General features: G+C 39.4%; 1 long non-coding RNA gene across 3 annotated transcripts in view; it reads left to right on the forward strand.

Moving 5' to 3' along the window:
* The window catches only part of LOC309544471, a 1,317,369-nt gene that overhangs the window by 1,208,974 nt on the left and 83,448 nt on the right, over positions 1–24,947 (forward strand). The window lies entirely within an intron of this gene.

The raw sequence follows: 24,947 nt of genomic DNA on the forward strand, positions 1-24,947 counted from the left end.
ATAATTCAATTTACATAAGAAAGGTATATTCTGATACAGCTTCATAAAGGTTACAGAACATTCCAAGACACACTTATACATAGAAATTACACAGAAGTATATTTGTTATCTCTCAAGTGAATACTAGAAAAGTTTACAATTACTACTGTTGTATGTGATCCGATTTTTTAAAGGGTATGTGATTAGATTTGTCAACAGTTCGTTTGTACCTCATGGAGAGTTCAGGCTAGAACATCATGTTTGTTCTTCAGGACTTGTTTGGTCTTTTTCAAAATATAACAATTTTACTAGATACTATGATTTGTGTCCTGCTGACTGATGACAACATTATACAACTAAATAAAAGATTATTTCTTGCTTGTTTTATATAACAACATCTTTCAGCCTTGACATTTAACCACCTATCAAAATGTAAAAGTTTGGACAACAAAAGCTATCTGAAAATAAAATGATATTTTGAAGCACAGTTAAAAGAAGAAAAAAACATTGAGAACTGGGAAAACATTTTACCGCTACCTGTTTCAGTTGAAGCTATAACTGGGGGAGACACCAGTCCCTGTGTCTTGCTGATAAAGGGGCTAATAATCAAAGATGAACTATGGCCAAATATAAAATGTGATGTAGGCCAACAATACCAATAAGATTGGCTTTTTAAGGGCATTTTAAAAGTGTCCCTTGTAAAAGATAATAAACATCTGTTGATCTGATCAGTTGAACCATTGAATAGGCACTTCTTTTGATAAGGTGCCAATGCTTTACCTTCTTCACTCTAGTGTTGTCATCCATAAATGTTGTTGTGTATGTGCTTAGGTGTTGGCACAATTGATGAACTATCTACAGCTCTTTGGTTTGACAATGCATTTCTCCACCAGCTAGAGCTTAGGGAAATTAAGTAAAAGCTAAGCTCAGTCCCTATCACCCTCTTCAGAACTGTCTAATAAGGTGTTTGAGAAAACCTAGCATGTCGACTGCATTTAGTCTAAAAAAGTGGATAATACATGGGATGCTAGGCCCGGAAATTGTAGTAATAATAATATAAACAAATAAATAAATAGAATAATAACACCAGTCATTGAGTTGGATAAATAAGGCCGCGGCCATGTATTAATGGTTTCAAACTTTAATAAATAAAACACATCAAACATCATAACAAAACTCTAACAACCTAGCCACTACGACTCAGGTTGTATAAACACCAGATTTTGTTTAAAATATTTTCCACAAATAAACATATATAATAAAGCAATACTAACTATACATAAAGACACTTTGTCCCCCTCTGCCTAAGCAGAGGTGACCCCACCACGTAATAATTTGGCCGCAACAAACAAAGGGGAGGGAGGGGAACACCACAGTTCTGATTTCTGAAATGATTGAGGGGCAGATAAACCACTTTAATTTATCCCTTCACGGTTACCCTTTCCCCCCTTAACTATTGGGGGGTCCTCACCACATTCCCTCACTCAACACCTTTTTACTTCACCTCACCTTAATCGGTTTTGACTTCTCTTTGGGTTACTATTTTACCCCCTGTGCTCAACTCTGCCTTATATACACTTCTTTACATTATCAAAAAACATGTCTTTTCTGATTGATTTCATTTCCAACTAGGACCACTGGATATTTGATTTTACTCTTCAATCCACTTAACTTTCGATCGCCCTTTCTGTCTTTTTTCAGAGAAGGGGTAAGATCTATTAGGGCCCCTTTTTATGACTAATACTGATTATCAATTTTTATTAATCTTTTTATTTTGCTCTGGATTTTCCCCCCATCGTTGATGTGACTCCCTATGCCCCCTCAGTTCCCCCTCCCGCATCCTTCAACCCTTTGGTTGAAGTCTCTCCCCCCCCCCTTTGACCCACTGTATGTCTGATTCTCTCACGCAATCATGTTTTTAGGTTAATGTGTTTTTTTTTTTCTTCCAATCCCTCACGTGCTCACTATTCTGTCTTGTGTGATTAATGTATTTATCCTTGTACCTTCTTTAACCTGGTTTAAATGAAACCTAATAATGCATTAGCAACTTTTCAGATGTAGATTTTGAAGAATGCCATTTCCATGTATATGATCTTTTTGTCTGATTTTGTAACATATGTATTGCTATCTATTTTAGATATGATATTTATATATATATATATATATATATATATATATATATATATATACCTACTGTGAATTATCATTTGCTGGACCCTGATGAAGCGCCTACAGTGAAACGCGTTGATCCAGCAGTGAATCTGTACATACATCTCCAATTTTTGGAGCACTGTATTGTATTATGTATTATAAATATCCATATTCATTTTTATTGATGTGTCATTTTTTCGATGTATAAATAAACTTTGGTATTTTTTTTATATAAATATATTTTTGTTTTTCTGCATTGATAATATACAGTGATTTTTGAGGCACAATTAAATCCCCCTTTACCCAGATATGCTTGGTCTTATCCCTAGTACGTCCAGCCCCCTCTCCTATTATCTCCCTTGTATATCTGGATCTGCTATTACTAAAATTCAGATTCACTTCTCCATTGAATTTTTTGTCAATCAAACTGTTCAGTCAATGACGAGAATCAAGTGTGTAAATGAGTGCGCTAACCTAAAAAAGAGGTGGGGGAGGCAGCACCTAAACTCTAGAAACAAAAGAGTACAAACATGAAAAGAAAATATAAGTGCGCTTCCACAAAAAAATGTATATACATGTGTAAACTAACGACAAATGTATATCTGGATTATAATCAACTGAAATAACACCAAAATACAATGTGCAAAATATATTGGTGATAATAAAAATCAATAAAAAAACAGTATATTTCCCAACTAAATCCTGGGAAAAACGTGTAACACAATTCCAATAATTTCTTATCAAAACGTGACAAGTCCAAAACACCAAATTCTTCTTCCAGGGATAGGGATAGGTACTGTGGATGGCTTCTTACCAGAAAGAAACTGCTAGCAAGCAACATTAAAGGTGACTCTAGGGTTAATTCCTCACAGTATATCTTCCCATCCTCACCACACACACCTCGTGCTCATGGGGAAAATAATAATGTATGGCTCCTTACCAGAGATAACATATGTTGAGCTCAAAAACGTGTTGGTTTCTCGCCTATAAAGTAGTTCCCATACAGCCTCCAGAAGAACAATTGGGAGGATCACTCTTCTCCTTAGTTTTACACCCGAAGGCACTAAAAAAGGGGGTTGAATCCTCACAAGGAGGGATTGGAAAAGAGGAGGCAAACTAATAGTGCATTATCTTCAAAACACATCAAAATTTATTGAAAATGCACTTACATACAGACGAAAAAAAGCAAGCATGGATTCAAACAAGCACGGCCGCCTGCAGTGTGTTCCGTGCAAAGGATAGTGACGGCGCAGCTCTCCTCAAATCCCACGTGCTTCCCCCAAATGGGCTTCCGCTGGGACAGGAGCTTGCAGCCTTTGTGAATTTTAGGTATGATTTTATGATTAATATGGTCTTTTTTGTATTCACTTTTTGTGACGGATGCAATATATTTTATTGCCACTAGATGTCATAATTTCTGGTGTTAAATTTTAACACCAGAAACATTGTCCTCACTTGGAATACTGATAGAATGGTCTTTCTGGATTTGGAAATCTTTAGAGACTGTGATTCCCTTAAGACCCGGAGTTATTTTTAAGCCGAATGATCGGGAAACGGGTACATCCCACTAAGTAGTTGCCACCATAAATTATGGCTCTGTAATATTCCCAGGGAACAATTTGTCCGTCTAAGGAGAAATTGTTCCTCTGAGGCTGATTTTCTTTCCCAGTCGGCTCAGTTATCCAAAAGGTTGATTCAAAAAGGATATCAGAATGGTGACCTTGAGTTGGAAGTTGAGAGGTTGGCGAGTCTTGATAGGACCACTCTTGTGTCCAGGTCTAAGCGAATTAAAGAGAATTCCCAAGAGTTTAGGATGATCCTGGATTATAATTTGCTATATAAGAAAGTTGAAAGGATCGTCTCTAGACATTGGGGTATTCTACTGAGGGACAAAGTTTTGGGGCCAGTATTACCCCCCAACCTCGTTTTATTTATAGGAAGGCTAAAACCCTGGGTTGTCTACATGCTGGAGTGCGATTGTGGCCTCCCGTATGTTGGCAGAACCTCAAGGGCTCTGCATGTTCGCATTGGCGAGCATGTTAGCCATATTAAAAAGGGCCTAAGGTCACACAATGTGTCTAAACATTTCAGATTGTTTCATAATAGAGACCCCAGAGGTTTACGTTTTTGGGGCGTGGAGAAGGTCAACAGGCATTGGAGAGGTGGTCATTTTGTTTGTGTTTTGAGTCAAAGAGAATCCTACTGGATATATGAGACTAAGGTCTCCAATCCATTAGGTTTGAATGTAGAATTTGATTTGAATTGCTTTATTTCTGATAGGTAAAGAATTACTTTATTTGTATACTTTTCTTCTTATATATATATTTGTTTGTGTGTTTTTTGTTCATTTTATTGTATTGGTTTTGTATAACAGCAGCGGATGATGTCAGTATTTTTATCAGTATTTTTATCAATATTCACACATTTCGCTTGCAGCCTTTGTGAATTTTAGGTATGATTTTATGATTAATATGTTCTTTTTGTATTTGTTTTCTGTGGTGGATGCAATATATTTTATTGCCACTAGATGTCAGCATCAATTGGGCAGTTTGAGAACTTACATTGCCGCTTCCCGGAACAGCGCTCGCTCTATTTATATGCGAGGGTGATGTGGTGACTCCACCCCCGCTGACGAAGTCCCATAAGACGTAACACGTATGGGAGGTGGAGTCACCCACATCTGACGTCACCTGCTGCTGTTGCGAGCACCGTGCGCCTCGCTTCATCTTAGTGGAGTGCTTTTTACTTTTACCCTGATGTTTACCGATGCGCCTACATTGCACTACTACACTGTAAGTGAGATTATTTTTAATAAAATACCTATTCATATGGTTTACGCTTAGAGTTGTGTCTCTCTTCTTTGTATGCGATTCCCTGGATCATGGTTTATCTGTGTTGTTGGACCCAGGATTTTGTGCTAATCTCTGCTGCTGATATACTTTGAATGGATCGGCAATCCATGTTTCTGCTCATTAGATCGGCTGGTAATACAGGGGTCTAACTTTGAAGTGAGCGCATGTGTGTGCTCTTGGTGAAGGGGATCCACACTGGATGTAGCCTTTCTTTCTCAGCAATTTGTGTGGATTCTGCTTATCATTTATTTATTATATATTTACATTCTCTCGCTTGGATCTTGGAAATGTATCTTCTTCATATGGACTGCTCCTTCATTTATCATTTGCTCAGTTTATTATTTGCTTAGTTATAGATTTGCACTGAACCAATTTTTTTTGTATATTTCTGTCTGGGCTCTACATTATGTTCCTGGGTCGGTGTTCAGCTTGCATATCACCTGTTTAACATATATAGTCTGTGCTGATTGTTTTGTTTGTTTTGTTAGTTTACACATGTATATACATTTTTTTGGGGGAAGTGCACATATATTTTCTTTCAATGAGGAGAATCACCTGAAAAATAGGTTGCAGTAGCAATCCTAAAGGTTACTAATACATACAGTGCCTTGTGAAAGTATTCGGCCCCCTTGAACTTTGCGACCTTTTGCCACATTTCAGGCTTCAAACATAAAGATATAAAACTAATTTTTTGTGAAGAATCAACAACAAGTGGGACACAATCATGAAGTGGAACGGAATTTATTGGATATTTCAAACTTTGTTAACAAATAAAAAACTGAAAAGTTGGGCGTGCAAAATTATTCAGCCCCTTTACTTTCAGTGCAGCAAACTCTCTCCAGAAGTTCAGTGAGGATCTCTGAATGATCCAATGTTGACCTAAATGACTAATAATGAAAAATAGAATCCACCTGTGTGTAATCAAGTCTCAGAGGTCCGTTTAAAGCGCAGAGAGCATCATGAAGAACAAGGAACACACCAGGCAGGTCCGAGATACTGTTGTGGAGAAGTTTAAAGCCAGATTTGGATACAAAAAGATTTCCCAAGCTTTAAACATCCCAAGGAGCACTGTGCAAGTGATAATATTGAAATGGAAGGAGTATCAGACCACTGCAAATCTACGAAGACCTGGCCGTCCCTCTAAACTTTCAGCTCATACAAGGAGAAGACTGATCAGAGATGCAGCCAAGTGGCCCATGATCACTCTGGAAGAAACTGCAGAGATCTACAGCTGAGGTGGGCGACTCTGTCCATAGGACAACAATCAGTCGTATACTGCACAAATCTGGCCTTTATGGAAGAGTGGCAAGAAGAAAGCCATTTCTTAAAGATATCCATAAAAAGTGTAGTTTAAAGTTTGCCACAAGCCACCTGGGAGACACACCAAACATATGGAAGAAGGTGCTCTGGTCAGATGAAACCAAAATCGAACTTTTTGGCAACAATGCAAAACGTTATGTTTGGCGTAAAAGCAACACAGCTCATCACCCTGAACACACCATCCCCACTGTCAAACATGGTGGTGGCAGCATTATGGCTTGGGCCTGCTTTTCTTCAGCAGGGACAGGGAAGATGGTTAAAATTGATGGGAAGATGGATGGAGCCAAATACAGGACCATTCTGGAAGAAAACCTGATGGAGTCTGCAAAAGACCTGAGACTGGGATGGAGATTTGTCTTCCAACAAGACAATGATCCAAAACATAAAGCAAAATCTACAATGGAATGGTTCACAAATAAACATATCCAGGTGTTAGAATGGCCAAGTCAAAGTCCAGACCTGAATCCAATTGAGAATCTGTGGAAAGAACTGAAAACTGCTGTTCACAAACGCTCTCCATCCAACCTCACTGAGCTCGAGCTGTTTTGCAAGGAGGAATGGGCAAAAATTTCTCTCGATGTGCAAAACTGATAGAGACATACCCCAAGCGACTTACAGCTGTAATCGCAGCAAAAGGTGGCGCTACAAAGTATTAACTTAACCGCTTGCCGCCCGCCCGCCGTCATATGACGGCGGAGCGGAGCGACCATTATCCTGGGCCGCCGTCATATGACGGCGGCACTTTAAGCAGGGCAGGCGCGCGATCGCGTGCGCGCCGCCCTGCACTGCCGGTGTCGGGGTGTCCCCGGGACACCCCCCGTCACCGGCAGGGGGGAAACAGCCAATGGGCGTGGCTGTTTCCCACGTGATCGGCTGTGTTCCAATGACACAGCCGATCACAATGAAGGCGCCCACTAGATGACCGCGCATGCGCGATCGGGAGCGCGCAGCGCGGTCATGTCGGTGGCACTGTGTTCCGTAGGAACACAGCTGTCACCGGCGGTAGTAAACAGTCACTGACAGTGACTGTTTACTATGTGATCGGCTGTGAATCCATTCACAGCCGATCAGAAAATGTAAACAAAGAGCAGTAACTCAGTGTTACTAGCTCTTCTCCCCTCATACAGTTTCCAGTATGAGGGGAGAAGAGCTAGAAATAGTGAGTTATTGCTCTGTACACCTGTAAAAAGTAAAATCACACTAATAAATGTCCCCACACAGTCCTCAGCCCCCCCCAATGTCACCTGTCACCCAACAGTCACCTCATCAGTGCCCAGAAATTGACACCCATAACGTTCACATGTGAGCGCAGCGATCGCAGGCAGAATCACAGCGATTCTGCCCACGATCCGGAAATCATTGCAAATCGCAGGACGCCTGTGCGTTGCCCTTGATTTGCAATAGCACCCCAAACGCTGTGCGATGTTGCCGCCATTTCCGCCTGCCGAATCGCGGTAACATCGCGCAAACATCGCATGACGCCCAAAAAAGGTACAAGAGTTTCTTTGGAGCGTCATGCGTTGTTTGCGCAATGTTACCGCGATTCGGCAGGCGGAAATCGCAGCAACATCGCACAGCATTTGGGGTGCTATTGCAAATCACGGGCAACGCACAGGCGTCCCGCAATTTGCAATGATTTCTGGATCACGGGCAGAATCGCAGTGATTCTGACCGTGATCGCTACGCTCACATGTGAACATAGCCTAAAGTTCACCGGTCACCAGAGACTGCCATCAGTACCGCCGTGCACCATCGCCCGTCACCTGTCACCCATCAGTGACCGTCACCTGTCACCCCATCAATCACCGTCACCTGTCACCCCATCAGTCATCGTCACCTGTCACCCCATCAGTCATCGTCACTTGACACCCCATCAGTGATCGTCACTTGTCACCCCATCAATCATCGTCACATGTCACCCCGTCAGTGACTGTCATCTGTCACCCCATCAATCATCGTCACCTGTCACCCCATCAATCATCGTCACCTGTCACCCCATCAATCATCGTCACCTGTCACCCCATCAATCATCGTCACCTGTCACCTCATCAATCATCATCACCTGTCACCTCATCAATCATCGTCACCTGTCACCCCATCAGTCATCGTCACCTGTCACCCCATCAGTCATCGTCACCTGTCACCCCGTCAGTCATCGTCACCTGTTTGCCATATACATGCAATCACTTACTGACCGCCTAACGACTATATACGTCGGCCATTAAAAGCTAAATTCTGGAGTTATGGCAGCAGATAGCCCCCATAACCCCGGTATTTTTTGAAACGGCGGGCGGTCGGCTTTCAGATAAGGGTGGTCCCAGTGGCGGATTCGCCGCGGAATTACCCTTACGGTGCAGGGGAAGAGGTGCCCCCCCCCCCTCCTGCCGCGTCCCAGACGTTTTCCCAGCTTACCGGACCCGCCGGCAGCGGAGAAAACTATCCGGTCCCGGATCCTCAGAGACAGGAAGTCGAGTGAGGGCAAGATGGCCCTCACTCAACTCTATGGTCTTGGAGGACCGGAGCTACGTCAAAAGACGTTGCCTAGCAACCGGTTTAAAGGGCCGCTTTTTTTTTTTGCTTTTTTTTTTTCCCTCTTTCAACAATTTTTTTTTTTTTTTTTCTTTTTTAGTGTAGTTGTGAGGTGTGAGGTCTTTTTGACCCCAGATCTCACAATAAAGAGGACCTGTCATGCCTATTTCTATTACAAGGGATGTTTACATTCCTTGTAATAGGAATAAAAATGATCAAAACATTTTTTTTTTTTAAACTGTGTAAAAATAAAAAAATAATAAATAAAATAAATAGGAAAAAAAAAAATAAAAAAAAATTAAAGCGCCCTGTCCCCGTTAGCTCGCGCGCAGAAGCAAACGCATACGCAAGTCCCGCCCACATATGTAAACGGTGTTCAAACCATACATGTGAGGTATCGCCGCGATCGTTAGAGCGAGTGCAATAATTTAAGCCCTAGACCTCCTCTGTAACTCTAAGCTAGTAACCTGCAGAAATTTTTAAAATGTTGCCTATGGGGATTTTTAAGTACCAATGTTTGGCGCCATTCTGTGAGCATGCGCAATTTTGAAGCATGACATGTTTGGTATCTAATTACTCGGCGTAACATTATCTTTCATATTATGGAAAAAAATTGGGCTAAATTTACTGTTTTCTTATTTTTTAGTTCAAAAAAGTGAATTTTTTTCAAAAAAATCGCATTTGGAAGACTGCTGCGCAAATATGGTGTGATAAAAAATATTGCAACGATCTCCATTTTATTCTCTAGGGTCTCTGCTAAAAAAAAATATATAATGTTTGGGGGTTCAAAGTAGTTTTCTAGCAAAAAAAATTATTTTAGCTTGTAAACACCAAGTGTCAAAAATAGGCCCAGTCTTAAAGTGGATAAATGGACAACTTTGTGTAAAGCGCTACTTGGATGTGAGGCCTATGTATGTGGCCAGGCTGTGAAAAAGTGTTACACATGTGGTATCGCCATACTCAGGAGGAATAGCAGAATGTATTTTGGGGTGCAAGTTTTGCTATGTACATGCGATGTGTTAGAAATATTGCATAAATGGACAGCTGTGTGTAAAAAAAAATGTGTTTTCATTTTCTTTCCACATTTTCCAAAAACTTGTGGAAAAAAATGACATATTCAAAAGACTCATTATGCCTCAAAAATTATACGTTGGGCTGTTTGCTTTCCAAAATGGGGTCATTTTATGGGGGTTTCCATTGTCCTGGTGCTCCAGGGCCTTCAAAAGTGCGATAGGTTGTCAGGAAATGATATGTGTAATTTGTGCTCCTAGAATGCCGGACGCTGCTTCTCGGATGTTAGGCCTCTGTATGTGGCCAGGCTGTGAAAAAGTCTCACACATGTGGTATCGCCATACTCAGGCAGAGTAGTAGAATGTGTTTTGGGGTGTAGTTGCAAGTATACATGTGCTGTGTGAGAGAAATAACCTGTTAATACGGCAATTTGTAAAAAAAAAAAAAATAAAAAAAAAAAATCTTCATTTTGCAAAGCATTGTGGGAAAAAATTACAACTTCAAAAAACTCATCATGCCCCTTATTAAATACCTTGGAATGTCTACTTTCCAAAAAGGGGTCATTTGGGGGGTATTTGTACTTTCCTGACCTTTTAGTGTCTCAAGAAATGAGATAGGCCTTCAGTACATCAGGTGTGATCAAGTGTGATCAATTTTCAATGAATAGCACCATAACTTGTGGACTCTATAACTTTCACAAAGACCAAATAATATACACTTACTTGGGTTATTTTTACCAAAGATAAGTAGCAGTATAAATTTTGGCCAAAATTTGTGAAGAAAAATGACTAATTTGCAAAATTTTATGACAGAAACAAAGAAAAATGCGTTTTTTCACGATATTTTCAGTCTTTTTTTATTTATAGCACAAAAAATAAAAAACCCAGTATTGATCAAATACCATCAAAAGAAAGCTCTATTTGTGTGAAAAAAAGGACACAATTTTTGTATGGGTACAGTGTTGCATGACTGAGTAATTCTCAGTCAAAGTGTGCGAGCGCTGAAAGCTGAAAATCAGTCTGGGCAGGAAGGGGGTGAAAGTGCACTGTAGGCAAGTGGTTAAGGGGGCTGAATAATTTTGCACGCCCAATTTTTCAGTTTTTTATTTGTTAAAAAAGTTTGAAATATACAATAAATTTCGTTCCACTTCATGATTGTGTCCCACTTGTTGTTGATTCTTCACAAAAAATTACAGTTTTATATCTTTATGTTTGAAGCCTGAAATGTGGCAAAAGGTTGAAAAGTTCAAGGGGGCCGAATTCTTTCGCAAGGCACTGTATATATCACTGAACCAAAATAAATATTTAAAAAATAACAAAAATAAAACTGGAGCACATAAGAGATGACTTAACAAACACCAATAGCAGTGTTCTTTATACAGTACATATACATTCAAACTAGACTTAGAAGTTTATTCCAATCCCCCATAACTATGAGTCAAAACAAAGGTTATTTACTGCTATTTTTTGTAACGTTTTATGTTTCCCATGTGTTCGGATAACACAGGATGCATTGAACGTACTGTTTCTTTTCTGTCACACAACTCATTTTCTAAGCGACAGTAAAATCCTTATTCTCAGTATAATCATTTCCTTTTTTTAGAGACGATAAATTATATCCCCATCTGCTTTTCTGATTTCTTTTCCCTTCCTGTTAGCTCTCTAGAACAAACAGGTCTGAAGTTAAATTGCTTGGAAATTCTACTCTGTGGTATCCTTTGATAAGTTGTGGTCATATCAGTAAACTCAATGAAACTTTAAAACACTGTGTTTCTAAAAAAAAACAAAAAAAAAAAAAAAAAAGGAGAAATGTATATTCAAACTAACACTTTCAATATATAATTTGAAGATAAAATAAACATGCAACAAAGTAAAATAAAAACAATTCTATCTGATAGAAAACTATACACCCAACCAAAAATTATTTATTAGCTATATATGTTTAAGGTCCAATATCTGTGGAACATTTTTGATCATTTAATTTCAGTATTCATATTAGGGAAGCTATACAGGCAAAAGGGGAAATTGATGTTCTGAAGTCTGAAAGAGCACTCAAGTTTAATGAAGTTACCAGCATCCCCACCCCCTTGTTGTGTGACTGTGGGCCATGTCTGAAACCAATTGGGCACCCATCTTGCTGATAGTTTCCGATTGATGTGGGCTAAGTTAAGGTCAGCCCAGCTGGAGGGTTAGCTTCTACCTAATCCCTAACAAATTTTTGTAATATATAATATATAAAGATCATAATGATAAGTGCCTATGTCAAAGCTTTTGTTTAAAAATGATATAATGAAAAATGTTGCCATTTAAACTGACATATATCATCCTTTTTTACATTCTAACAGCTTAATTGAAGTTTGGATATTTTTTTTCAACAATACATTTTTATTGATTTAATACACACAAACAACATCAAAAGAGCAATTCCATTGTAGTGCATCAGGCATTAATGAAACAAAATGAAAAATACACAGGATAAGGATATCAAGTACAATAAAGTATCTCCCTACAGTCCGTATATTTAGAGTTAAATGTGGGTATGGAAAACATTTTATTACCTTGTCGATATAAAGTAGACCATTGGAAGGGCAGGCGGTGCTCTGGTCAGTCCTCCGCCGTCCCATCACCCCCCCCCCGCACCCTCAATGGGTACTAACTGTACGGGAGGTGAGGGAGCGGCGGTCTCCCACCATGTTAAGATACAGTCTCCCAAATAATGAACTAAGCAATCAGTTAATTCTACCCTCTAAAAGTAACCCAGATCTTCCACCTTTCGTCAAAGGCTGCACATGAGCCTTGGTTAATTGCAAGTAATCGCATAAACAAGTGATTACGATTGACTGCTAATTTTACATCAGATAAGTTAAGTGAGTAGGGAAGATCGAACGGTTCGGGTCGACCATCGGTTCGACCCGCACACCGGCTGTTCGAAATTCGGTCGAATTCCGAACTTTTTGCGGTAAAAGTTTGGAATTCGGCCACCAGAACCGCCCAAAATGCAATGGGACAGGAACTGGGCTTTAAAAGCCCATGATTGGCCCAGAAACATCAGTAAAATGTGATTGGAGTGACTATGGGGTCCAGAGCCCAATGAGGAGTGAATACGCCCCCCATACGCCCCCCAGCATATAACATAGTCCCGCCAAAACTAGCACTGTAATACAGGGGCTGTGGAAGAGAGTGGAAGCATTTGTGTTGCTCCAGTGTCATTTTGCAATTATTAGTGTGAGGAAAGGGATATGCAGTGTAGTTAGTGTACTATATACCACTATAGTTAGATTCAATAATCTAGTTTTTGTAGGGAAAGTTTTAAGTTTCAGGGTGACCGTAGTGTAGTTTAGGGTGAACTGACTCTGCTATGCCAGGGTGACCGAACTCTTCCATGTCAGGGTGACCGTAATGTAGTTTAGGGTGAACTGACTCTGCTATGCCAGGGTGACCCCTCTATGGAATCAAAAAACACCATTTTGAAGCCCTAAAACCCTGTAAATGCCCCTAAAAAGTGCCTAGGGTTCTGGGTCATGCCCCAGGGACTATTAATCACACAAAAAAAGTTCTTAAAAATTGTCGTTTTTGAAAGATATATAAATATAAATATATGTGTGTGTATATATATATGGAATCAAAAAACACAATTTTGAAGCCCTAAAACCCAATAAATGTGGGCGTCTTTTGAGGCAGGCATGACATCTGAACTTCTGTATAGGGGTATATATACTGTATGCGTATGTATATATATATAAATATATGTGTATATAAATATATGTGTGTGTATATATATATATATATATATATATATATATACTGTATATATATATATATATATATATATATATATATATGTGTGTGTGTGTATATACACATATACATATATATATATATACACACACATATATATATACAGTGGGGATCAAAAGTTTGGGCACCCCAGGTAAACATTTGTATTAATGTGCATAAATAAGCCAAGGAAAGATGGAAAAATCTCCAAAAGGCATCAAATTACAGAAGACATTTTTATAATATGTCAACAAAAGTTAGATTTTATTTCCATCATTTACACTTTCAAAATTACAGAAAACGAAAAAACGGTGTCGGCAAAAGTTTGGACACCCTGCAGAGTTAATATCTTGTACTGCCCCCTTTGGCAAGTATCACAGCTTGTAAACGCTTTTTGTAGCCAGCCAAGAGTCTTTCAATTCTTGTTTGAGGTATCTTTGCCCATTCTTCCTTCCAAAAGTCTTCCAGTTCTTTGAGATTTCTGGGCTGTCTGTCACGCACTGCTCTTTTAAGGTCTATCCATAGATTTTCAATTATGTTGAGGTCAGGAGATTGTAAAGGCCATGACAAAACCTTCAGTTTATGCCTCTTGATGTAATCCCCGTGGATTTTGAGGTGTGTTTAGGATCATTATCCATTTGTAGAAGTCATGCTCTCTTTAACTTCAGCTTTTTCACAGATGGCATCAAGTTGCCATCCAAAATTTGCTGAAATGTTATTGAATCCATTTTTCCTTCTACTCGTGAGATGTTCCCTGTGCCACTGGCTGCAATACAACCCCAAAGCATGATTGATCCACCCCCATGCTTAACAGTTGGACAGAGGTTATTTTCATTAAATGATGTGCCCCTTCTTCTCCAAATGTATCTTTGCTCATTCTGGCAAAAAAGTTCAATTTTAACCTCATCGGTCCACAGAACTTGTTTCCAAAATGCATCAGGCTTGTCTATATGTTCATTTGCAAAGTTCAAACGCTGATTTTTGTGGTGAGGACGTAGAAGAGGTTTTCTTCTGATGACTCTTCCATGAAGACCATATTTGTACAAGTATCTCTTTATGCAATGGTGTACCACAACTCCAGTGTCTGCCAGATCTTTCTGGAGGGATCGTGCAGTCAAACGTGGGTTTTGAATTGTTTTTCTCACAATCCTGCAAGCTGTTCTGTCTGATATTTTTCTTGGTCTTCCAGATCTTGCTTTAACTTCCGCTGTCCCTGATGACTGCCATTTCTTAATTACATTCTGAACAGAGGATATTGACATCTGAAAACGCTTTGCTATCTTCTTATAGCCTTCCCTAGCTTTGTGAGCGTCAACTATTTTCAGTTTCAGTTTTCTAGACAACTGCTTAGAAGATCCCATGGTGCTGATTGTTGGGGCAAGGTCAGATGAGTCTGGGCATTTAAAACCTTTGAGATTGACACTGGCAGGTCTCAGCCTTGCAAAGGGGGCAGTGCATGCTATAAATTCTGTAGGGTGCCCAAACTTTTGCAGACGCCATTTTTTGTTTTCTGTAATTTTGAAAGTGTAAATAATGGAAATAAAATCTAACTTTTGTTGACATATTATAAGAATTACTGATGATCGAACTTTTGAAAAGTTTGGTTCGACCGGAACACCCTAACTTCCCGAAAGTTCGGGTCCGGATTCCAGAACCCCATTGAAATCAATGGGACCTGAACTTCGGTAATCAAAAAACACCATTTTGAAGCCCTAAAATCCAATAAATGCCCCTAAAAAGAGCCTAGGGTTCTGGGTCATGCCCCAGGGACTATTAATCACACAAAAAAGTTCTTAAAAAATTGTCGTTTTTGATAGAGAGCCAATTATTGAAAAAATTATTGAAAAAAAAAAAAGAGATTTCTTTGGATTTAGTGTCTGGGGGGTCTGAAAAGGGTACCTGTGTGAAGTTTCAGCTCTGTAGCATGTCCAGAACCAGAAAAAAAGATAATTTTTCTTAGAATTTTTATTAGCGCAGGGATGTGGCTCCGCTCCTATCACCCCTATATGTGTGTATGTGTATATATACATATATGTGTGTGTGTATATATACCCCTGTACAGAAGTTCAGATGTTATGCCTGCCTCCAAAGACGCCCAAAAAATGCCTAATAAACGCCTGCAACAACACACCTGGGCGTTTTTGTTGCAGCCGTTTATTGGGCATTTTTTGGGCGTCTTTGGAGGCAGGCATAACATCTGAACTTCTGTATAGGGGTATATATACACACACACATATATGTATATATACACATACACACATATAGGTGTGAAAGTAGCGGAACCCCATCCATTTGCAAATGAAATTATTTGCAGGGATGTGACTCCGCTCCTATCACACCTATATGTGTGTATGTGTGTACATATACCCCTACACAGAAGTTCAGATGTCATGCCTACCTCCAAAGACGTCCACAAAAAAGCCCAATAAACGCCTGAAACAAAAACGCCCAGGTGTGAAAGTAGGGGAGCCACATCCCTGCTCTACTGCAATTCTAAGACAAACAATCTTTTTTCTCTGGCGGTCACCCTGACATGGAAGAGTTTGGTCACCCTGGCATAGCAGTCAGAGTCAGTTCAGCCTACACTACACTACGGTCACCCTGACACTTAACACTTTCCCTACAGAAACTAGATTATTGAATCTAACTATAGTGGTATATAGTACCCTAACTACACTAGATATCCCTTTCCTCACACTAATAATTGCTAAATGACACTTTTGCAGCAGGAGTAACAGAACTGCTTCCACTCTCTTCCACAGCCCTGTATTACAGTGCTAGAGATTTGGTGGGGCTATGTTATATACTGGGGGGCGTATTCACTACTGATTGGCCTCTGGACCCCCTAGTCACTCCAATCACATTCCTAGCATCCTCCTGCCCCCTCAATTGGCTTTTACTGATGTTTCTGGTCCAATCACGGGCTTTTAAAGCCCAGTTCCTGTCCCATTGCATTTTGGTCGGTTCTGGTTGCCGAATTCCGAACTTTTTCCGCAAAAAGTTAGGAATTCAGCCGAATTTCGAACAGTCAATGTTCGGGTCGAACCGATGGTCGACCCAAATCGTTCGATCATCCCTAATATGAATGTCTAATCTGTAATTTGATGCCTTTTGGAGATTTTTCCATCTTTCCTTGGCTTCTTTATGCACATTAATACAAATTTTTATCTGGGGTGCCCAAACATTTTTGCAATTTGGCACTGCGTGATTTTAACTGGTAATTTCGCAGTCATGCAATGCTGTACCCAAACTAAATGTATGTCCTTTTTTTTCCCCACAAACAGAGCTTTCTTTTGGTGGTATTTGACCACCTCTGCGATTATTATTTTTGTGATATAAATGAAAAAAGCCTGAAAATTTTGAGAAAAAATTACATTTTCTACTTTTTCTTATAAAAAATATCCAGTAAACTCAATTTTTGTCATACATTTAGGCCAAAATGTATTAGGCTGCATGTCTTTGATAAAAAAAAAAAATCTCAGTAAGTATATATATATTGGTTTGCGCAAAAGTTATAGTGTCTACAAACTATGGTTTATATCCTGGAATTTATGCAGCTTTTACTTTCTGACTGCCTATCTCATTTCATGAACTGCTAAAATGGCAGGGCATTATAGCCTCCCCCCTTTTTTTTAGAAAGTAGACACCCCAAGGAATTTCCTGAGAGGCACGTTGAGCCCATTGAATATGTTTATTTTTTTTGTCACAAGTGTTTGAAAAATGACAAAAAAAAAATGTTTTACACAAAGTTGTTGAGTCAATGGAATATTTTAGATTTTGTTTTACGAAAATGACAATTTTTTTTATTTTACACAAAGTTGTCACCTAAATTATATACTGTTCACATATGCCATGGGTATATGTGAAATGACAACCCAAAACGCATTCTGCTGTTTCTTCTGAGTATGGGTATACCCCATGTGTGAGACTTTTTTGCAGTCTAGCTGCGTACAGAACCCCGAAATCCAATAACCATCTTCAGGTTAAGGGCATAAATTGTTAATTTCACTCCTCATTACCTATCACTGTTTTGGAGGCCAAGATAGCACAAAACCCCCCAAATTACCCATTTTTGGAAAGTAGACACCCTATTTGCTGAGAGGCATGTTGAGTATTTTGCAGATCTCGATTTTTGTCACAAAGTTTTGAAAATTTAAAAAAATTTACATAAATAAAAATTTTCCTTTTCTTTCTTCATTTTCCAAAACAAATGAGAGCTGCAAAATACTCACAATGCCTCTTAGCCTCATATAAAATACATTGGGGTGTCTACTTTCCAAAAAGGGGTAATTTGGGGGGGGGGGGGTTGTGCTATCTTTGCATTTTATAGCCTCTGAAACTGTGATAGGTAGTGAGGAAGTAAAATAACCAATGTACGCCCTTAGAAAACCTAGCTAGGCTCCCAAAAAATCACACACATGTATTATTCCTGTACTCAGAAAAAGCAGCAGAATGTATTTTGGGATGTCATTCCACATTTACCCATGGCATGTGTGAGCAATATATCATTTAGTGACAACTTAGTGTAAAAAAAAATTATATATATATATATTTTTTTTTTTTAATTGTGGCAAAATATAAAATATTCCATGGGCTCAACATGCCTCTCAGAAAATAGCTTGGGGTGTCTAATTTCCAAAAAGGAGTCATTTGGGGGTGTTTGAACTGTCCTGGCATTTTATGCCCAATATTAGAGGCTTATGCCACACATCATCCACTCTTCTACCCACTTGAAGACCAAGCCTTTTCTGACAATTTTGTTTACATGAAAAAATTATTATTTTTTTACTAGAAAATTACTTTGAACCCCCAAACATTATATATATATTTTTTAAAGCAGAGGCCTTAGATAATAAAATGGTTGGTGTTGCAATTTGTTTTGTCACACTGTATTTGTGCAGAGATTTTCCAAATACGATTTTTTGGGAAGTAAAATATTGAAGATAATCTTATGCCGAGTACATAGATACCAAACATGGCATGTTTTAAAAGCTTTACAGGTTACCACTTTAGATTTGCAGAGGAGGTCTACTGCAGGAATTACTGCCCTAGATCTGACGTTCGCGATACCCCAAATGCATGGAGCAAATGCATACATTGCATTACTGCATCATTACTGCATTATTGCATTACATATGATACCAAACCAATGCTTGCATTCGCCTTTGCGTGCAAACACGGGGGGGACAGGGGTGCTTGAATTTTTTTTTATTATTATTATTTATTTTGCTTTTTTTATATTATTTTGACACCTTTCCTTTCATTTTTTTTTATCATTTTTATTGTTATCACAGGGAATTTAAATATCCCCTATGATAGCAATAGGTAGTGACAGATACTCTAGATCTCTCCTCTGCCCTTTAAGCATCTGACCACACCAAGATTGGTGTGGTCAGATGCTTTCCCAATTTCCCAATAGTGCTGTTTAAATCTGGTGAAACCAAAGTCATGAAATGCTCCTAGCTTCTGGTATCTTAGGCTATAGAGATGATTGGAGCTATTCTATTCCAATCAGCTCTATGATCAGCTAACAGAACCACCGGCTGCAGTCTCGGGTTACCCGGTAGGACAGGAGAGCCCGAGAAAACCGTGGAAGGCAGAGGAGGGGAGGGGGGAGTCCCTTCCCACCACTTGTAAAAGCAGTCTAGCAACAAATTATCCACTAGAATTGCTTTTACATGAAAGCTAACCACTGGCTGTATAAAACTATACCAAGATGATGCTTAAATCTGCAGGCATCATCCTGGTATGACAACTCTAAGTCCTAGAAACGTTCCAGTACATTGCTAGTCCTTGTTGGGCATATATTATAAGGTTCTTTTTTTCATGCAGCCTGGGGGTGAACGAAAAAAGAGAACCTAACAGATTCCTCCATTCACATCGATCAATGTGGATGAAGAAATCTCTGCCAGAAAATGTGTGGTCTGCACACCATTAGACCTCCCAGCATCCATTCACTTCTAATGATGGGCATACAGTACAGTACATGTGTCCATGGGCTGAACGAAAAAAAAAGAACATAGCAGATTCCTCCATTAACATTGATCGATGTGGATGAAGAAATCTCTGCCAAGAAAAGTTTTAAAAAAATAATAAAATATATGGCGAAGCATAGGGGAGATCCTTCCTCTGTGTCCACCCCATCCCCTATGCTTCGCCATATATGCTCTTTTTTTTAACTGCGGTGGCGAAATCACCTCCTACAGCGCTTCAATCATTGATTTACGTATATGATGAGAGAAAGCGCTGTTGCTGTCAGAATAAACAAATCAGTGCTGCAGCTTATGGGCGTAACTGCAAAGCAAACAATGGTTAACAATAAAACACAGTAACAATAAAACATTATAATATAATAGTATACAAGTGCAGTAAAATAGAATGGTGGTATCTGCAAAGAAAACTATGGTTAACAATGAAAAACAGCAAACAATAAAACATTACAGCATAACAGTATATTATAAAGTACAGTAAAAGAGAAAGAACAGAAAATTAACTCAATAAAACGACATCTATTTTTTTTTTTATGTTTTTGAATTTTTTACATGTTTTGGGATTTTTGTAACTTTTTTTTTACACTTTGTAACTGTAAAAAAACTTTAAACGTTCCAGGCTAGGGTCTCTCGAAATGCAATAGCCATATAACATCTTTTGAGACCCTGTGTAAAAGTGTGCCCTAGACTGTGCCGTGCTGTACCCTATACTAATATTCTCCTAGTATGTGGTAGCGGCAGAAACAGTGCCCAATACAGAGACCAGGTTGGCCAGGACAAGAGGGACAAAAATAGTGTATGTCATGCCCATATCCGCGTTTTCTACAGACACGCCATCTTCTTTGGGGTGCTCTTTGGGTAGGAGTACCGGGGAGGATATCCTCCAGGTCACTGCATCTGGATTGTGAACTTGGGCCACAGCACCTTCTGAATATAGAAGGGCTGTGATATTCTCTTCCTGGAATGTTAGGAAGGATCCACTTCTTCCTGATGCTTTGTATAGCACATAAGCATTCAGCAGGGTCAATTGGAATAAGCATACAGACACTTTCTTGTACCAGCGCCTGGCCTTATGGGCAATTAAGTAGGGCGCCATCATCTGGTTGTTGAAGTCCATCCCTCCCATATTAAGGTTCTATTCGAGGGGCTTCTCAACAACACCAGTCGCCATTACATTTGGACTGTTGTATCTGTGTGAATGGGGGACAGAAAAAAAACATTCCATGTGTCCTTCCAATTCACTGCAAGCAATTTTTACACTTCAAGCATGCTCTACCCCTCCGTCTAAGTCGGGAATCTACAAGCCGTTGGGGGAAGCCCCAGCGATTAGGTCGCACGGTGCCACTTGTGCCAGTTCCAGAATCAAAAAGTTGACTAAAAAGTGGCATGCTTGTGTAATAATTGTCCACGTATAAATGGTACCCCTTTCAGAATAAGGGGGACACCAAGTCCCAAACAATCTTGCCACTGCTCCCCATGAAGTATGGGCAATTGGGGGGCTCACATTGCTATCTTTTCCCTCGTAAATCCGGAAACTACATGTATAGCCTGTTGCCCTGTCACAGAGCTTATACATCTTGACTCCATATATAAATATTATCATTTTTAGTGCATATATGAAAATTGTGTGGGGAGTGACTTAAATTGGACAAATATAAACAAAAATATACTGAAAAAACAGTGCATATAATAAAAATTTGGAATGATGATGTATACATAAAGTATATTTATAACATTGTAAACAATAAATTCTCTACATTTTTGTAAATATTTTTATTATATCTTTTCATGTGACAACACTGTAGAAATGACACTTTGCTACAATGTTAAGTAGTGAGTGTACAGCTTGTTTAACAGTGTAAATTTGATGTCCCCTCAAAATAACTCAACACACAGCCATTAATGTCTAAACCGCTGGCAACAAAAGTGAGTACATCCCTAAGTGAACATGTCAAAATTGGACCCAATTAGCCATTTTTCCTCCCTGGTGTCATGTGACTCATTAGTGTTACAAGGTCTCAGGTGTGAATTTGGAGCAGGTGTGTTAAATTTGGTGTTATCACTCTCCCATACTGGTCACTGGAAGTTCAACATGGCACCTCATGGCAAAGCACTCTCTGAGGATCTGAAAAAAATATTTGTTGCTCTACATAAAGATGGCCTAGGCTATAAGAAGTTTGCCAAGACCCTGAAAATGAGCTGTAGCACGGTGGCCAAGACCATACAGCGATTTAACAGGACAGGTTCCACTCAGAACAGGCCTCACCATGTTCGACCAAAGAAGTTGAGTGCACGTGCTCAGCGTCATATCCAGAGGTTGTCTTTAGGAAATAGACGTATGAGTGCTGCCAGCATCGCTGCAAAGGTTGAAGGGTGGGGGGGTCAGCCTGTCAGTGCTCAAACCATATACCCCACACTGTATCAAATTGGTCTGCATGGCTGTCATCCCAGAAGGAAGCCTCTTTTACAGATGATGCACAAAAAAGCCCGCAAACAGTTTGCTGAAGACAAGCAGACTAAGGACATGGATTACTGGAACCATGTCCTGTGGTCTGATGAGATCAAGATAAACTTATTTTTCTTCAGATGGTGTCAAGCGTGTGTGGAGGCAACCAGGTGAGGAGTACAAAGACAAGTGTGTCTTGCCTACAGTCAACCATGGTGGTGGGAGTATCATGGTCTGGGTTTGCATGAGTGCTGCCGGCATTGGGGAGCTACAGTTCATTGAGGGAACCATAAATGCCATCATGTATAGTGTGTGTATACTGAAGAAGAGCATTATCCCCTCCCTTCGGAGACTGGGCTGCAGGGCAGTATTCCAACATAATAACGATCCCAAACACACCTCCAAGATGACCAATGCTTTGGTAAAGAGGCTGAGGGTAAAGTTGATGGACTAGCCAAGCATATCTCCAGATGTAGACCCTATTGAGCATCTGTGGGGCATCCTCAAATAGAAGGTAGAGGAGTGCAAGGTCTCTAATATCTACCTGCTCCATGATGTCATCATGGAGGAGTGGAAGAGGATTCCAGTGGAAACCTGTGAAGCTCTGATGAACTCCATGACCAAGAGGGTTAAGGCAATGCTGGAAAATAATGGTGGCCAAACAAAATATTGACACTTTGGGCCCAATTTGGACATTTCACTTAGGAGTGTACTCACTTTTGTTGCCAACGGTTTAGACATTAATGGCTGTGTGTTGAGTTATTTTGAGGGGACAGCAAAATTACATTGTTATACAATAGAAAGAGACCTGGAAAAAACAACCTTTTACACAAAAGCGGGGGGGGGAAAGGGATGTTTAGGATGCTTTATATTTAATATTTAAAGAAAATGTGAAGCAAAATGTATACATAAAAATAACAAATTCTTATTACGTAATTTACAAAAAAATGACAATACATAAACAGGCAAACAGTCTTGGAGACTGATATAAACCATTAATTGTAAAAGCACATATGTTACTAAAAGACCTTCAATGCATCAACATTCATGGATGTACAAACAATGGATACTACACTGTCGGAAACAGGTTTAGATGATGAGATGTTGGACCCCCAACAAACCCCAACGCGTTTCAACTTTAAATAAGTCTTCTTCAGGGGGTATGTATTGGTCCACAATTCTTTTGAAAGGCATCTTATATATAGTACATAAAACACATCATTATATCAAAAAAGGAAAAACAGTATATCTGAAAAAAAACCTTAAGCAGGTGAGTATATAACTTACATAGATGTGTGGTCCACCCACACGTATAGCAAAAGGCTATCTGTGATGTGCTGTAAATTTTTAGAATCCAAGGAAGCCCGGGAGCATATCAGGGCGGAGGTTCTCTCCTGGGGACCACAAGGACAGGGGCTGAAAAAGAGACCGGAGCCGACCTAGTGAGAGGAGAATGGAGTCTCACTAGCAGCAAAGGAAAAGATAATCAATCAAAAATGATCATAAGAAATTAAAAAATGTGTAAAAAATAACAAAAAATTTAATATATATAAAATATAAATGCTAAAAAATAACCAAAAAAAAATAAAAATAATCATGGTTGAAAAAGTTCTACAGAGTTCTACACTGTTATAAAAGCTGTACACTCACTACTCTACTTTGTATCAAAGTGTCATTTCTTCAGTGTTGTCACATGAAAAAAAACATATTTACAAAAATTTGAGGGGTGTACTCACTTTTGTGAGATACTGTATATAATTGGGTATCTTCTACACCCGGTGCTTGATTGTGCTCTCTATTTCCGTCATGCTTGTGCTCATTAGTAGTGATCCTCCACCTTAGTGTAAGGGGGCCACTCACCAGACAGATCCGGACCACCAGGACTCCAAAAGCTTTGCATATAGAATGGATTAGAACCTCCAGTTTTCCAAATCAATCCTCCTCAATCCAAAAATCACAGCGGCTTATATAATTGTATGTGTATATCTTTAAATGCTGCATCAGACTCCAAATCAGAAGTTGTCCCAGAAAAAAGCACAAGGCAGGTGAGCGTGCAATATGTTTATTAATAATGGCATAATTCCATTAAAAGCAGTTTTAAATACACATACATTTAAATCTGCCTAAATCATGCAGCTTATATGCCACAATGTACAGGGTCTTAATTCCCCAAGTAAAATGGCGGAAATTGTTTCAATTATATCATACTCTAAAGACAGATGTTATTCTCCTATAGGAAACTAATTTCCCAATCTCTTACAACCCCTCCTTCCTTCACCAGAGCATCCCCCAATTGTACCTACAGTAGCTAATGCTATAAGCAAGACACATGGAGTAGCAATTTTCTTTTACAATCGTGTACATTTCTCTCATTCCAAAATACTCAGGGACCCGGAAGGTTGTTACCTGTTGGTGGTGGGTACCATTGATGGAAAGATCTATACATTTGTATCCTATTACTCCACAAATAAGGGCCAAGCATGATTTTTTGAAACCATGGCACAAACACTGAAGCTCTATTTACAGGGCACCATCATTTTAGAAGGCGACTCCAATATAGCATTTGAACTGTCATTGGATAAATCAAGTAAGGGGATCCTGAAAACAAAGCCTAAAAATAGCGAAGGTTCTTCACTCCCTTGGCATGAAAGATATCTGGAGGGAATTAAACCCCCATGTCAGGGACTACTTCTCAGCCCCACATCACACGTACGACAGGATAGACCATATTTTCATTAGATCTTCCTCTATTCCGCTAGCCAGAACATCCAAAATTCAAGACACAACCCTATCAGACCACTCCTTGCTGACACTTTCCCTCCGATGCTTTTTATGGAACAAAGGACCATTCAAATGGCATCTCAATGAGACCCTCCTGAGTGACCATATAAAA

This window comes from Pelophylax lessonae, assembly GCF_965119305.1.
Source record: "Pelophylax lessonae genome assembly, chromosome: 1".
NCBI lineage: Eukaryota > Metazoa > Chordata > Amphibia > Anura > Ranidae > Pelophylax > Pelophylax lessonae.